Source organism: Apis mellifera, linkage group LG3 (assembly GCF_003254395.2).
Source record: "Apis mellifera strain DH4 linkage group LG3, Amel_HAv3.1, whole genome shotgun sequence".
Lineage (NCBI taxonomy): Eukaryota > Metazoa > Arthropoda > Insecta > Hymenoptera > Apidae > Apis > Apis mellifera.
This window is the reverse complement of record NC_037640.1, coordinates 11,132,026-11,147,120: the sequence shown is the minus strand read 5'-3', so window position 1 is coordinate 11,147,120 and position 15,095 is coordinate 11,132,026. Positions and strand designations below refer to the sequence as shown.

The 15,095-nt window shown below is 38.4% G+C and overlaps 1 protein-coding gene and 1 non-coding gene across 3 annotated transcripts in view; one reads left to right on the top strand and one right to left on the bottom strand.

Annotated features, from left to right (window-relative positions):
• The window catches only part of LOC724344 (probable Ras GTPase-activating protein), a 376,738-nt gene that overhangs the window by 324,298 nt on the left and 37,345 nt on the right, over nucleotides 1-15,095 (bottom strand). The window lies entirely within an intron of this gene.
• Nucleotides 9,412-9,560, top strand: LOC113218701. Its single transcript, XR_003304482.1, has one exon. It is a non-coding gene; the product is annotated as a U12 minor spliceosomal RNA (small nuclear RNA).

Sequence of the window (15,095 nt, the reverse complement as noted above, 5' to 3'; positions counted from 1 at the left end):
TAATTCAACGAGCGGAGAGGACCCGCGTTTCCCTCGAAAATGGCAAACGAGTAATTAAGTTCGAATAATGTTGATATTAGAACCGAGGAGGAAAATTTATTTTCAAATGTTGTAAGAAATAATTGTTTCAATGTAATTGTATACGTTTGAAATTTTAAATCCTCTTCTTTAAACGTTTACATATTGAACAAAATACATACAGGCAGAGAACTAATCGATAATTGATCGATCGTATTTCAATTCGTTAAGAACCATTTAAATTTTATAACGGATATAGCATCTCGAAACATTTAATTTTAATTTTAAATCGTTATAAATTATAAGTTTTTTTTTTTTTGTAAATTAAACTTAAAGTAATTACTAATTAGAAATTCACACGATGTAATTATTCAATGATTTTTACGAGTTCCACGCAACGAGAATAGAATGTGTGAAAAATTTGCAAAATTGTATTAAAATTAAGTTTGTTTTACGGCTGTCCATGACACGTATTAGCATTTACGATATTTATGGATTAATTTTAATTTGTTCATTTACTGTCCTCTTAAGATCCTTTTTTCACTTTATAATTTTCAATTTCATTTATGTTTTTATTTTGTTAAATTATCTCTAAATTACTTTTTAAACCATAATTAGGATAATTTATAGAATAGGATATCTTGTAACAAATCGTCACAATTTCTTTTTTTAATTTTTGTCTCAATATCTGTTTCTTTAGAATACCATTTCCAATTCTCTAGTTTATCATTTGTTAAATTCGAATTTCTAAGATAATCTCCTGCTACAATTTTTCTACATCTCTATATTTTTTACATATTGATTATCGCGTATTCTCTTCTTTATCCTATACTAATTAATTGCAAATTCTTTTTTTTACATATATATTTAGTCATATTTTTACGTCTCTCAATGAAATAACACGTTATAAAAGCAATATCTAGCTTTCTAAAAAAATTGAATCATACAAGCTTCATATAGAATCGAAAAAAAAAAAAGAAAAATAATATCCAGTTAACTCCTATTATTCGACCACTGTGCGCCGCGAGAATGATTCACTTCGTGCGTCTTCGTACGACTTTTGAAACGTTGAGACGAGTACAAGGTTATCCGCGCATTTATCCACCGTCGGTGATCTTTTCCAAGTTCATTAACGGCGTTCTACGTGGGTTAAAAACGAGTCGACCGAGAGAAAGAGAGAGAGATACAGATATAGAGTCGTACGTAGGCAGGCAGACGAATAGTCTCGCGAGAAGTGACCAAAAAGGATCTCTCTCTCCTTCTCTGTCCCTCTTTGTTGTCCACACGCCAACGTATCCCCGTCACGCGTGCCAACATCGTTTCCAAGTTCGCTCTTTCTCGCTTTCTCTCATCCAACATGGCAGCGATATACGTTGCTAAAATGCTTCGACGAGTAACGTACACTCTTTGCAATTGCAAGAATCATTATATCGTTTTTTTCATTGGGATTGCGTGTCGAAGATTCTTTCTCTTTTTTCATTTAGTTCGAAACATTTCGGAAAGTGAATCTGCTAGCTTTTTCTGTTATTTCTTTCGCGCCAGACCGCAACAACGTGCACATGTCGTCCCGTGTTTACTGCCTCGGAGGAAACGAGACAATCGCGCGAAAATCGATGGCGGGTGATCGAAGAGAGGAGAGGGCAATTCTGAGAGCACAATGGGATGAAATTATGCCTACGAGAGGTGGTGAACGAAGGTATTTGATCCCATTCGGAATCTTATCTCCAAGAGGTGAGTAAGTAAGGGCTTCGCCGATTTTATTTTAACGCGTAAGTACGGTGTATTAAGCGTAATGGATCGAGTAATATTTCTTAGCCGACAATTTATCCTCCCCGACTAACAACTTCATCGTTCCGCCTATTATTATTCTATACGCAGCCGGCTTATTAATTCGTAAATTTAGACTTTGAAAAATACCTATTCGCTTCCTCGATTAAATTCTCTACGATCTATCGTTCTGAGATGGCGCCACATTCCTATTCACCAAATTTTCTTCCAAACATCCTTCCTGCGTGAATTAGTTTCCTCTAAACCTTGCTTTCGATCGATCGATATTCTTTTTTAACTTTAAAAAGATTAAATTCAATTTTCTTTTTCTTCTTCGTATCAAGTATTTCGTTAATTTCCGGGGTGAGGAGACTATCATCGTGGAGGATGAATAAATTTTTCGACAAAAAGGCCTGGAAAAAAAAAGGAAAGGAAAGGTTGTTCTGGTTCGAATCGCTTTGACTTCTCGGCTATTAAATTAACATGGCGCGACGCGAGGCCCTCCTCCAGGAAGTTGCGCACACTGTCGTCATCCCTGTCACAAGCTTTTCCATTCCACGTACCTCTCTCGTGCGCGCGATTTATGATTACGATGTCGTCGAGGAACGAGATTCTCTCGAGTGCGGAGAACACCGAGTGCCACTGTATTTCCTGGCAGAGATAGAGACAGAGAGAGAGAGAGAGAGAGAAAGAGAATCACGAGATCTCGTTCGTTATCCATCCGCCTAGGCCGCTTCTGGTCTCGGTCATTGATTTCGCCAACACCCGGTATTTTAATGGCGCTCTTTATCCTTCGCTATAAACGCGCCAAGAATCATCGTTTCTTTTTTTTTTTGCGTCTCAGACGAATGTTTCAATCGCGATAATTGAAAAAAAGGAGGATGGAGATTATATATTTGGAAAATTGTTAAATCTCACCCTTTTCTTCACGTAGCCACAAAATAATCGAAAGTTTTATGAGTCCAAATAATTACAATTTATGCAAATAGATTCGTGTGTATAGATAATTTTAATAACCCGTTTTTTTCTACGCCCTCAGTGTACATAAATATAATACAATCGCAGCCATTAAACGTAGCTTTGAGCAACAAAGGTATAATTTCGTTAGAGAAGTAATTAGCCTGGAAGGAAGAGCCTCCCGAAAAAAATCTTTTACGCATCGTTTAACGCCGCGTTATCTTTGCATTCGATTTAATTTTTTCTCTCTCCCTTTCTTTCTTTTTTCGTTCGAGAAAAAAAAAGAAGAAAGGAAACGACGAGTTCGAGTTACGCAGAGAGATTCGTTATTTCTTTCAACGGTTTTCCTCCTCCTCCTCCTCTTTTTCAAGCATCCCTCCCTCGGTGGACAAACTGTCGATACGAATGGAAAGATCATAATTATCGCAGCAACTTCTGTCTTATCTCTCTCTCTTCCTTTCTCTTCCTTCGGCAAACTCCGACAGCCATTATTCGAACGGAATGCAAATCCGATACAAACTGCCGCGCAGTTTCCATTCTCTCCGCTATCCACCCCTTAATCCCGGAAGCTCCCTCGGGATTGGGCGAACAAGAGAGAGAGAGAAGGAGTTCGTCAAGTAAGTAGCTCGTTGTCGACGATGTTCGGGATCGAGATTGGGATCGCTGCTCGGAGGGAGAAGTGACGAGAGAGATGGCTGGAGGTTAGGGTTGATCGTACGGAATCACGTGGATTCAGATCGTATTTTTATTTATATTTATATCTTTGGATACTTTGGAAAGTGGAGAAAATTATGTGTAATGTAAATACATATAATTTTTCGTATTTTGGTGGAAATTTTTTTATCATTGTAAATGTTAAACATTAGGAATGAATATATGTGTCGTATCTGAAATAATTGAGAAAAAGTATAAATTAAAATAAAATGTATAAATTTTAAATAATTAATTTTAATAATGTATAAAGAGATAAAGAGATAAATATATAAAGATAAATTTTGTATTTACTTCGAGGGAGGTTTGTTCACGTGTTTAACAATTCTTTGAAAGAGTGTAATATTTGATGATCGGTATCGATTGATATCCAAGTCGCGAAATAATTGAATGGATGGAACGAAACGATCGATACACACGATTCAAACGATTTCCGTTTAAAGCGGACCGCAAAGTTTGAATTTCGAAACCGAGATTACACCCCCCGCACGGTTAATGGGAGATTATGCAAGCCAGTTTGGTTAATGGAAACCGTTCTGCGTACGATTACGGCTTAACGTTCTCTGGATATACTCTTCGTATATATACGATTATTTTAAACCCGTTGTCCCATCCGTGAATAATTCCTTAACTATGATCCACATCGATCGATCGACGAATCGAACGCATTAAAGAAATGTTCTTATAATAAATAAAAGAATCTTTCTTCTACGTCCAATGCAACAATTAAACGATTAAAGGAAAAAAAGAAGAAACATCTATGATATGTGACGCAACTTTCTTCTTTTTTTCGCTCTATTTTTTATGTAACGCTTAGTTGGCACGATGGATCGATGAAATTTTTTTCTTCTATGTTCAACAATTAAATGATTGTGAATGATTGTTAATGAAAGGAAAAAAAAGAAGAAATATTTATGATATGTGACACAACGATCTATCTTTTATATAACGCTCAGTTGGCACGATCGATCGATGAAATTTTTGGGAGTTTGCATTAAAAAAATATACAAATAGATTATACAAATAAAAGAATCTTTCTTCTTCGTTCAACGCAACAATTAAATAATTAAAGGAAAAAAAATTAGATAAGAAGAAACATTTATCTATGATATGTGACACAACGACGCTCCATCTTTTGTGTAACGCTCAGTTGGCACGATCGATTTTTGGGAGTTTGCATTAAAAAAATGTTCTTATACAAATAAAACAATCTTTCTTCTACGTCCAACAATTATATGATTAAAGGAAAAAAAGAAGAAACATTTATGATATGTGACACAACGACATCTTTTATGTAAGTTGGCACGATCGATAGATGAAATTTTTACAGATAAAAGAATCTTTTTTCTACGTCCAACGCAACAATTAAAGGAAAAAAGGAAGAAACATCTATGATATGTGACACAACGCTCTATCTTTTATGTAACGCTCAGTTGGTACGATGGATCGATGAAATTTTTGGGAGTTTGTATTAAAAAAATGTTCTTATAATAAATAAAAGAATCTTTCTTCTACGTCCAACGCAACAATTAAAGGAAAAAAAGAAGAAACACGAATGATATGTGACACAAGGACGCTCCATCTTTTATGTAACGCTCAGTTGGCACGATCGATCGATGAAATTTTTGGGAGTTTGCATTAAAAAAAATAACAATTAAATGATTAAAGAAAAAAAGAAGAAACATCTATGATATATGACACAATGACGCTCCATCTTTTATGTAACGCTCAGATGGCACAATCGATCGATGAAATTTTTGGGAGTTTGCATTAAAAAAATGTTCTTATAATAAATAAAAGAATCTTTCTTCTACATCTAACGCAACAATTAAAGGAAAAAAAGAAAAAACACGTATGATATGTGACACAACGACACTCCATCTTTTATGTAAGTTGGCACAATCGATAGATGAAATTTTTACAGATAAAAGAATCTTTCTTCTACGTCCAACGCAACAATTAAAGGAAAAAAAGAAGAAATATTTATGATACGTGACACAACGCTCTATCTTTTATATAACGCTCAGTTGGCACGATGGATCGATGAAATTTTACGAAGAAGGAACCCCTCGAATTTGTTGGGCAAAAATCTTGAGGGGAAACCGATCCAGGAAAAATCCAACGGGGAGGGGGTATGGAAAGATGAAGGATGGGGGACTCCTCTCGCGCGTAGATGCGTGCGAGCAATCGATAACCAACCCTTCTTCCCCTCGCTCCTCCACGAATCAATCCCCTTGAGGGTTACACCGCCGCGCTCGTTTCGTTTTTTCACCCTCCCTCTGCGTCCATCACAAGGGGAGGGAGGATACGTCTATTAACCAGCCCCTTTTTCCCGATTGGGGGAGGAGGAGGAGGAGGCCCATTTTCTCCGACGGAATAATGCGCTCGAAAATTCGCTGTATTACGCACGAGTCACGTGCCTTTAAGTGCTTTAATTGATTCCCATTGCTTTGACGGGGTAATCCGCTGCTTTTTTGCTTTTCTCTTCTCTTTTTTCTTTTTTCGTCTCTCTCTTCTTTTTTTCGGCAACCCTTTGATCGACCGCGATCGATATCGACGTTGATATCGTCAAAGTGTAAAGGAAGAAGAAGAGAAAAAGTTGGCTACGCGATTAATCCGGATCGATACTTTTGTTCGATGAAGTTTTTTTCTCCGATGCATAGTCGACGCGTGTATATTTTTATGGGATATTATTATCGGCACGGGACGCTTTTGTGCGCCGACTCTTTTCTCGTTCGAAATTATCGACAGAGAAAAAAGAAAATGAAAAATAACCTATCGTGCTTCTTTTATTAAAACAGAAAGGAATTCAATTATAAATAAAAAACAGATTTTAAAAATAGATTCCTCAACGATTCTCGATCGAACGAATAATTTTAACCTTTTCTTTTTCGTTTTTGGACAAAAGAAAGAAGAATAAAAATGGTTTATTTTTTTCGAAAAAGTATTTTACATAGGTAATAACGAGGTACTGCATGCAACAATGGTGAGAGAGAGGAATGCTAGGCTGCAGAAGCTTCGTAACAAAAGAGGGGACGGTTTTAATATTGCACGCGACGACAAATTGCACCCTCGTTATTTGGGGTGGCATCGCGCCTCTCCCGGATCCGAAACTTTGCCTGAGAAATACAACGAAACCGTCTCTTCAAACCGCGCTTGTCGTCTCCCTCCATGTTGGCTTTATTAGGTAAGCATGAATTTCCGCGCAAGCCACGACGAAAGACAGAAATAACCTATTCTGTTTGCCTTGGCGTCGAGACTTTACTCGTTTGTCCTTTGCGAAATATATATTCGTCCCGAAGAACGAGGAACCGAATCGAGGAATCTCTCTCCATTCTCTAATATATCTTTCTTCTCAACGTATATTCCTATATCCATTCTTATACCCAATTTTTTAAACATTTATTTCAATTATTTCAAAGACACCTGGTTAAAATAGAACGATTGAAGAATAATAAACTCAACCGGAATACAATAAAGAAAATTTCCTATTATTCACATTCAATCTCTCAAATATATCCTCTTAAAAAGATTCATCCAAATTTGTCAAAAAATTTTCTCTAAATAATCGGCCATAATAATTCCTATATCTATTCTTATACCCAATTTTTTAAACATTTATTTCAATTATTTCAAAGACACCTGGTTAAAATAGAACGATTGAAGAATAATAAACTCATCTGCAGGAATACAATTAAGAAAATTTCCTACTATTCTCATTCAATCTCTCAAACATATCCTATTATATCTTAAGGAAAAGATTCATCCAAAATTTGTCAACAAATTTTCTCGCTAAATAATCGGCCATAATAATTCGACAAAGCGAAACTCGTCCAAGATCGAGCATTAATCACCCGGATCCCCAACATTTTCTTTCGCGCGAAAGGGAGGCGCAGAAACAGGAGCGAAGCGCAATAATTGATCCGGGCATCTTTTCAACATTCTATATATATATATATATATATATACATAAAGCGAGAGAGAAAGAGAAAGGGAGAAGCCATTCGTTTCAACGAGGATCGAGGCATCAACGTGATATACAGTACCGCCTCCGAGCTAGCCTTGTATCTCACGCGATACCTGGCCTCATAACTCTCGCCCGCTGCTATCAATTCGCCTTGCGGGACGACGAATGGGATCGGTCGCGAGTGTAACAACCCGCGAAACAGCGGAAAAGAGGCGAAAAAGGAAGAAAGAAAGAAAAAAGGAACGATATATAAACGCGTGGAATTACGCAGCTTACGATCGAGAATGTAAAACGTACGCGAACGCAGAGTGAGAGCGAGAGCGAGCGAGATAGAGTGAGAACGAAAGCTACATCGAGAGCGAGCGAGATAGAGCGAGAGCGAGAGCAAGATAGAACGAGAGAGCGAGCGATAGAGCGAGAGCGAGATAGAGCGAGAGCGAACGCAGAGCGAGAGCGAGAGCGAAAACTAGAGCGAGAACGAGATAGATAGAGCGAGAGCGAACGAGATAGATAGAGCGAGAGCGAGAGCGAGAGATAGAGCGAGAGCGAGAGAGAGAGAGTGAGAGTCGAAAATGGTGCACGTGTACGGAACAATGTGACAGGTTGCATACAATGCGGGGTGGTGGAGTCGTAGCGAGGGGATTATTGGGGAACGCGTGGGGCGCACACGATCCCCGAAGGGAGCGCAGCACCCAGATAATTAGGGTTGGAGGGAGGAGGGAGATGAACCGAGACGCGTTAACGTTTCCTAGCGAATTATGCGCGTGTGCGTGCGCGTTGACCCCGGTTGTCGTCAGAGCTGCCAGAGACACATCGGGGTTAATTATGGGGCTGCGCTGTTGCGTAATCTTGCTTCGCGATAAAGGCAGCCAAGGGTGGAGAAAAAGCGGAAGGATCCGATATCGATGGACATCCGTCTCGACGAGATAAGGATCAAAGCTCCGTATTTGTGATTAAATGGGAATGGGTATTGGGCTTCTTTTGAGAGAGAGATTGAAAATTATTGTAATTCGATTTAAATGATCGAATTAATCAATGTAGCCGAGAGTCGATTATCGCTTTTATATTATAACGTGGCGATAGATAGAACTCTGTAGCTTCTATCTATCTTGAAAACGCTAATTATCTGTCGACTAAACGATACCTTCATCCGTGTAATTAAATATCGTTGGAAGTATATATATATATATATTTCGTTTATTGCAATCGAAGAGATTAAAAGGTTATTATGGTCGGAGTGGAGATCAATAGTATACGATATAACGCCCCGAAATACCATTAAATAAACGGAGTAATTGAACGGGATGTGTCTGAAATGCTGTAACGTTTTCAACCGTTGTACAATCGATCTGTTTCATTCGCTCTTCTCGTAATCGCACGAGATTCGATGAATGTTTATTTAAATAAAAAAATCGTTGAGGATTGACAGGGACGAAAGCGTGGAAAATGTCAGAGTGTATAAAGAACTCGTGGAAAAATACCTGGCCAGCCGTGCAATTTTAATAAGCACCGAGCATAATGAATCTAATATAATTATAGGACGTTCATTAAGGCATAATGAAACCATTAGAGTTCGTTTAACAGCTTCGTCATCTTTGCTCCGGTTAAGCGTTCTACCTCTATCTTTACGGAAGATTCCTCTTCGTTCTTGCAATTTACTATTCAAAGCAGTGATTTGTAATGTTCAAAAAAAAAAAAAAACCAAACAGATATTTCGTCAATTACTGCCTCTAGTTAAATTTAATATCAATAAAACAAGTATACAAGTTTTATAAAAAAAAAAAATAATTCTGTTTCGAGATATTAAAAAAATTCATTAGTCCAATTCGCGTTATATTAATTTACAGCGATACGCTGCTGCAATTTGAATTTCCCGCTTTCGAATTCTAGTACTTTACGGTATCCAGTAGATGGCAAGTATCCTTTATATTTCTCGCAAGTAAAAAGAGAAGCGTACGAGCACAAAAGGCGATGAGACGCGGTTTGGAATCGTGCCTTAAACTAATGAGTAAGGAAAATATAGAGCTTTGGTAACGCTTAGCTATGCTAATTATCAAGCGACCATATTTTTGAAGGGGCAAAGGTCGTCCCACGGTAACGCGACTACTTTTTCGCGTGGCCGGGTGAAGCGATCTACCTCGTAAATAAAAACCAATCGCATTTAAACATAAACGAGTTACAAATTTTTCGTATTACGGTACTAAATATAACACACCCGTAATTCTCTCTATTTTTGTCGTACCGTAATCGTATTATCGCGAAATAATAATAATTTCCTGCCTCGGATTTCATCTTATCTCCGAGCCACGTATATGAGTCACGTTATTCGCAACGGTACACGCCTCGCTAATCTAAATAAAAACATTCTTACGGGCAAGTTACAACTGCAATCTCCTCTTTCTCTCTCTCTCTCTCTCTCTCTCGCGTATTTTAACACGAAAAATCATTTTCTCTGCAAAAGAATTATTCCAAAAAATTCCTGCTTATTATATTAAACTTTTGGACGCAGCATTTTCTCTCGTAATAAACAAATAATAAAATAATCGACCGACGAGGAAGGAAGAATTTTTAGCACGTGAGAGGAGGCGCATGCATATCCCCGATACACAATTATAGGGGCCGGCCATGCTTTTATCTCGACAACGCGTTTCACGTGTCGCCCCACGTTTGCAAGCGGCTACAACGATGGTTACACCACGAGTATATGTAAGTACGAAAGCTTTGTAACGCAAGCTCCATTACGCGTCCGTGTGCGTTCGTCAGGGAAATGTCCCTGAAGAGGGCAGACACTTTGCACACCGGACCTTTTTCTCAGCCTTCGGTGTTTAATATAACGTAGCCCCGCATTTCTTGCGTTCTTTACGAGTGCTCCAGACTTGTCTGGGCTTCTCATCTTTTTTCTTTTTCTCTCTTTTACGCCTTACAGAGAGAGACAATGAGGAAACAGCGATGTACACTAAAGTTGAGTCGAGTTAATACAGTCTGTAAATCCACGAGATTTTTACGGAATATTCCAAATTCTTCTGCGATACTTGCAGAATAAAATTGTTTTCCATATTTGTCCATTTTTCAACGACGAATTATTTTAAAAAGAAAAAAGTTCGAAATAGGAAAACGAATAAATAAACTGCAAGGAAACTAGCACACGATATCGACTCGTCCAACCAGTTTCCCATCTTCGAGTTTCATTGAATTTTTCAGAGCATGCGTTCCACGTATTCCATTGTTTTTAATGATCTTTTCATACGCGGCTACGAGCAGTCGCGCGAAGAGGAGGCCGCGACAATAACTATCGAGTGGCGCCCGTATTTTTTTTTCTTCTCTCCCCCCGCTAAAGATTAAACCCCCCGCCTCGTATTATTGTTCCCCGTCTGTTAAAAAACCGAGCAATTCGAATCCGAACTAATTGCCAACCGACAAAAAGAGAGCTCCAGACGAGTCTCTTTGAACGTTTCGCATGCAAAACTATCAATCGAAACCGTCCAATGAAATACGTACATACACTCGTCTGTCTCGAAAGAGAGAAAATAATCGAAACGAACGAATAAAAAAGTCATTTATTCTTCCTAACTTTTCGCCTGTAAACTTAAGAAAAATTTCTCTAACCAACTGTCACATCGTTAATTCCATCGTGTTTCTTCTCATGGAGATAAGCAGCTGGCTGGAGATTTATACGCGACGGATCGATAATATTGAGTTGGCAACTAAGTAATTGCGGATTTTTTTTAGAAAATCAAAGACAATTTTTTCATGGAACTAAATAACTTTATTCCGTAATGTGTTGCCCATTTTGATTAATGACCTTTTGCCATCTTTCAGCCAGCATCATAATCCCACGTTCATGAAACTTCTGGTTTTTATTAGCAAAAAACTGAATCAGGTACGATTTGATATCATCATCGTTATTGAAATTTTTACCATTCGAGGAGTTTTGTAAAGATCGAAACGAAAAGTAATCGGATGGTGCAAGGTCAGGATTATATGGTGGATGTGGCAAAACATCCCAACCAAGCTCCAATAATTTTTGCCGAGTGACCAAAGATGCGTGTGGCCTTGCATCGTCACGATGGAATACAATACCTTTTCGATTTGTCAATTCGGACCGCTTTTCTTCAACCGCATTGTTTAATTTCGTTAGTTGTTCAATGTAGACAACAGAATTGATCGTTCGATTGGGTGGTAAGAGTTCAAAATAGACAATTCCTTCGTAATCCCACCAAACTGATAACAAAACCTTCTTTCGACGAATATCAGCTTTTGATGTTGTTCGAGCTGGTTCACGTGGCCTGCTCCACCATCTTTTCCGCTTGATATTGTTGTAAACAACCCATTTTTCATCGCCAGTTATCGGTCGTTTTAAAAATGGATCATTTTCATTACGTTTCTTTAGCAAATCACAGCTGTTAACGCGTTGCGTTAAATGCTTTTCTTTCAGTTCGCGAGGAACCCATGTATCGAGTTTTTGAACATAGTTAAGTTGTTTTAAGCGGTTTTCAATGCATGTATGCGATACATGAAGCTTCTCTGCAATCTCACGAGTTGTACTGTGACGATCCGAATCGATTATTGCTTTGATTAGGTCGTCATCAACTTCAACTGAAATTACTTAGTTGCCAACCCAATAATTTCACGCGTGCAATCTTTATGGACACTGCATTGGCTATCATCCCCTGAAATTTCGAGCGTTACAGCCTCGAATCCTCCTATCGAACGAGATATAATAGGAGAGATAACAAGTGTGCAAGCACACGTTCTCTCTCTTTCTCCAACGAAAGAAGGCATCTTTCGATAAAATTGAAAGTATCATTCATTCCTCTCTGATCCAGGGCGCCGTTATTATTCATCACCGAGGCAGAGAAGGGAAATCCGTACGTTGAATCCGGGGTTGGAAAATGCAACTGCAGCAAACCACGAGTGCAATCTTTTCTGGCTGGTGGTTTACCACTCCAGGCAGAATCTCGTGCGTGTGCAGCCCCATGCGCAGACTCTTTCGCATACATTATGCATGTATATTCATATGGGAGTTCGTGCGGAAGGGTGCAAAGAGCGAGCTTAGAAGGGGGTGTTGCTCTCCTTCTCCCCTTGTTACGTGCAATGAAAGAGAGGGAGAGGGAGAGAGAAACGCTGACTGGACGTTTCGTTGAAAGCGCGAGAAGGTTTGGACGGATGATGAGGATTCCGATTGACAATAATGGAAGGATCATATCAGCTTCTATCCTTAATCTTTCGATTATTTAAAAAATTCGAAATTCAAAATTGGAAATTTTAATACTTGAAATTCGATGCGATAAATTGCATTCAGATGACGAAATCGTTGAAAGGAAACAAAGAAGAATCTCAACATCAGTATCCCCAAAATCGAATCATTTCAATTTATCACGATCCCCAATTTTTCCACAAAAATAAAATAATCGCATATTTTTATTCCAGAATGCGCTGCTCAAAAAAGGAAAAGAAAGAAGAAAAAGATCTCTGGAGGGGGTTAGGTGGATTATCTCTAGTTGGGGATGGTGGAAGGCGAGCCACTTGTGGTGGTAATCTTACAATTGCAAGGCATCTGGACGAAAGTCGGGGCAATTAGGGATTGGCAATCTCTCGCGGAGGAGGGAGGGAAAAACACGGCGGGTTTCGTGCAGGCATGCGAAGGAAAGAATCGTGCACGCGTGCCCGCCGCGATTGGATAAGTGCATTCCTGTACGGTGTCCCTGTGAGTAACGGGCAGCGAGGCACTTTCACATTATCGTACGAGAACGAGAGGTGCAGGCGTGCGTCCTTTGCACGCATTCACACAATTGCGACAGAAAATTCCATCCGCTCTCGGACGAGCGATGGAATTTTATCCCGTGAATCGAATGCTTTTTTTAAAACACGCGGATCGTCCCATTGTCCCGCCCGATTAACACTGGTTAACAGGTGCTAAAAATTCAGCATCCGCGCTGCTTGAAATTCAATTCGTTCTCTCTCTTTCTGTCTTTCGATCGATCGGTTTGAATAACGCGAGAATGAATATTTATTGGAAGATATAATTTTTAAATAACAGGTTGAACGATCTAATTATTCTTTTTTTTTTTTCTAAAGGTAAATTTGTTCCTTGAAATTTTTAATATCTGTCGTTGATGTGTATTGTGTGTAGGTGAAAGTAAATCGTGTTTGAATTAATTTCGATCGAATCGATTCGAATATAGTGCAAAATGAATATTTATGAAAAATAGTTTTATTCTTCTAATGTATTAGAATGATGGATAAGTTGATTGATGCTTGCTCTTTGAAAATTCAGTACGATTGTGCATTTATTTGTTATGCATTTCTAAGAAAGTGTATGAATGAATATTTATAAAGAAATTAATTAAAAACGAATTACTTAATCTTGTTACGATTAACGAAACATTCATAAAAATTGTCCTTTTCTTCGTTGAATCCCTCCGAATATTCGTTTCAATAATTTTTCTCGACTTGCATATTGTTTCTTTTTATCGATTCACTTTTTTCTTTTTCATCTATTACTGCTCTTCTCACGTTCTCTATTTCTTAAGACAAACCAGAAGCCGCAATAGAGAAAATAGTTGTACGGCGAGAGAAAATTGGAGCAGATCTTGGGTTACCTGGTGTTTCCATGACTTAATATCGTGGCTCGATATCTCCTTGTAACGAGATCAAATAAAACAGATTTGGTTCAACAACGACGTCTATATCGACGCGTGAAATTGTTCTGTTTAAATTATTTATTGTTCAACCGATAATCGATATTCGTTAATTGAGGATAAATTAATAACGAAATTTAACTTTGCAATTTCATATTGGAATACCTTCAATTATTACGTATTGTTTATTATACTTGAGCAATGTTGTTCAATCAACGTATCAATATATCAACTTTAAAATTATATTACGAAATATAATATTTCTTAAATATTCCATATTTTAAGAGTAAACGTTAATAATTAAGAATAGTTTATACTTCCAAAAAGATAAAGAAAAATAAAAAAACGCCAACTCGATCGCCAGATCATTCATCTTTCCGTCGTGCTTCCTCCACCACCCTAGAAACCTGCTCAGAAACATATTAGTCGCGATGACAAATGGTTGGAGAGAGAGAAATACTGTCGTATTTCAATGTTCCTATCACGCGCGTTTCCTAATCGTTGTATACGAGCTGTATCGGAATAGAGGGCAGGGGCGAAATAACAACCCTTAATAGCGTCAACCAGTCAGCTTTCCATTCGTATCCAGGTGGTGGAACAGGACTCGACGGTCCCCACGGTACACGCTGCTGTCGCGTTGCGCCCCATGGAACTTGTATCCTGCACGAGAGATTCTCTCTCTTTCTCTCTCTCTCTTTCGCTTTCCACGCGTCGAACGATAAACGAGAGCGGCCCTCGATGCGTGGTCGAATTAGCTGCGTTACAACGAACTGCAGTTTGTACGCCGGATATTTGCGCGTGCTTTATCGAGCATTCTTTTTTCTCGACAATGACGAAACCGATGAAGGTTAAATGGCAGTGTCGAAACTGCACTTCCTATATATATATATATATATATCATGACAGTTTAGCTGACTCGAGAAAATCTCTTTTTTTTTCCTTCCCTGTTTGTTGAAAATTTACACGACGAAGAAAGTGCGGCGAAATGGTTAGAATTTTCTTGGTCGATAAAAATTCGTTTGATTCCTGCTTTA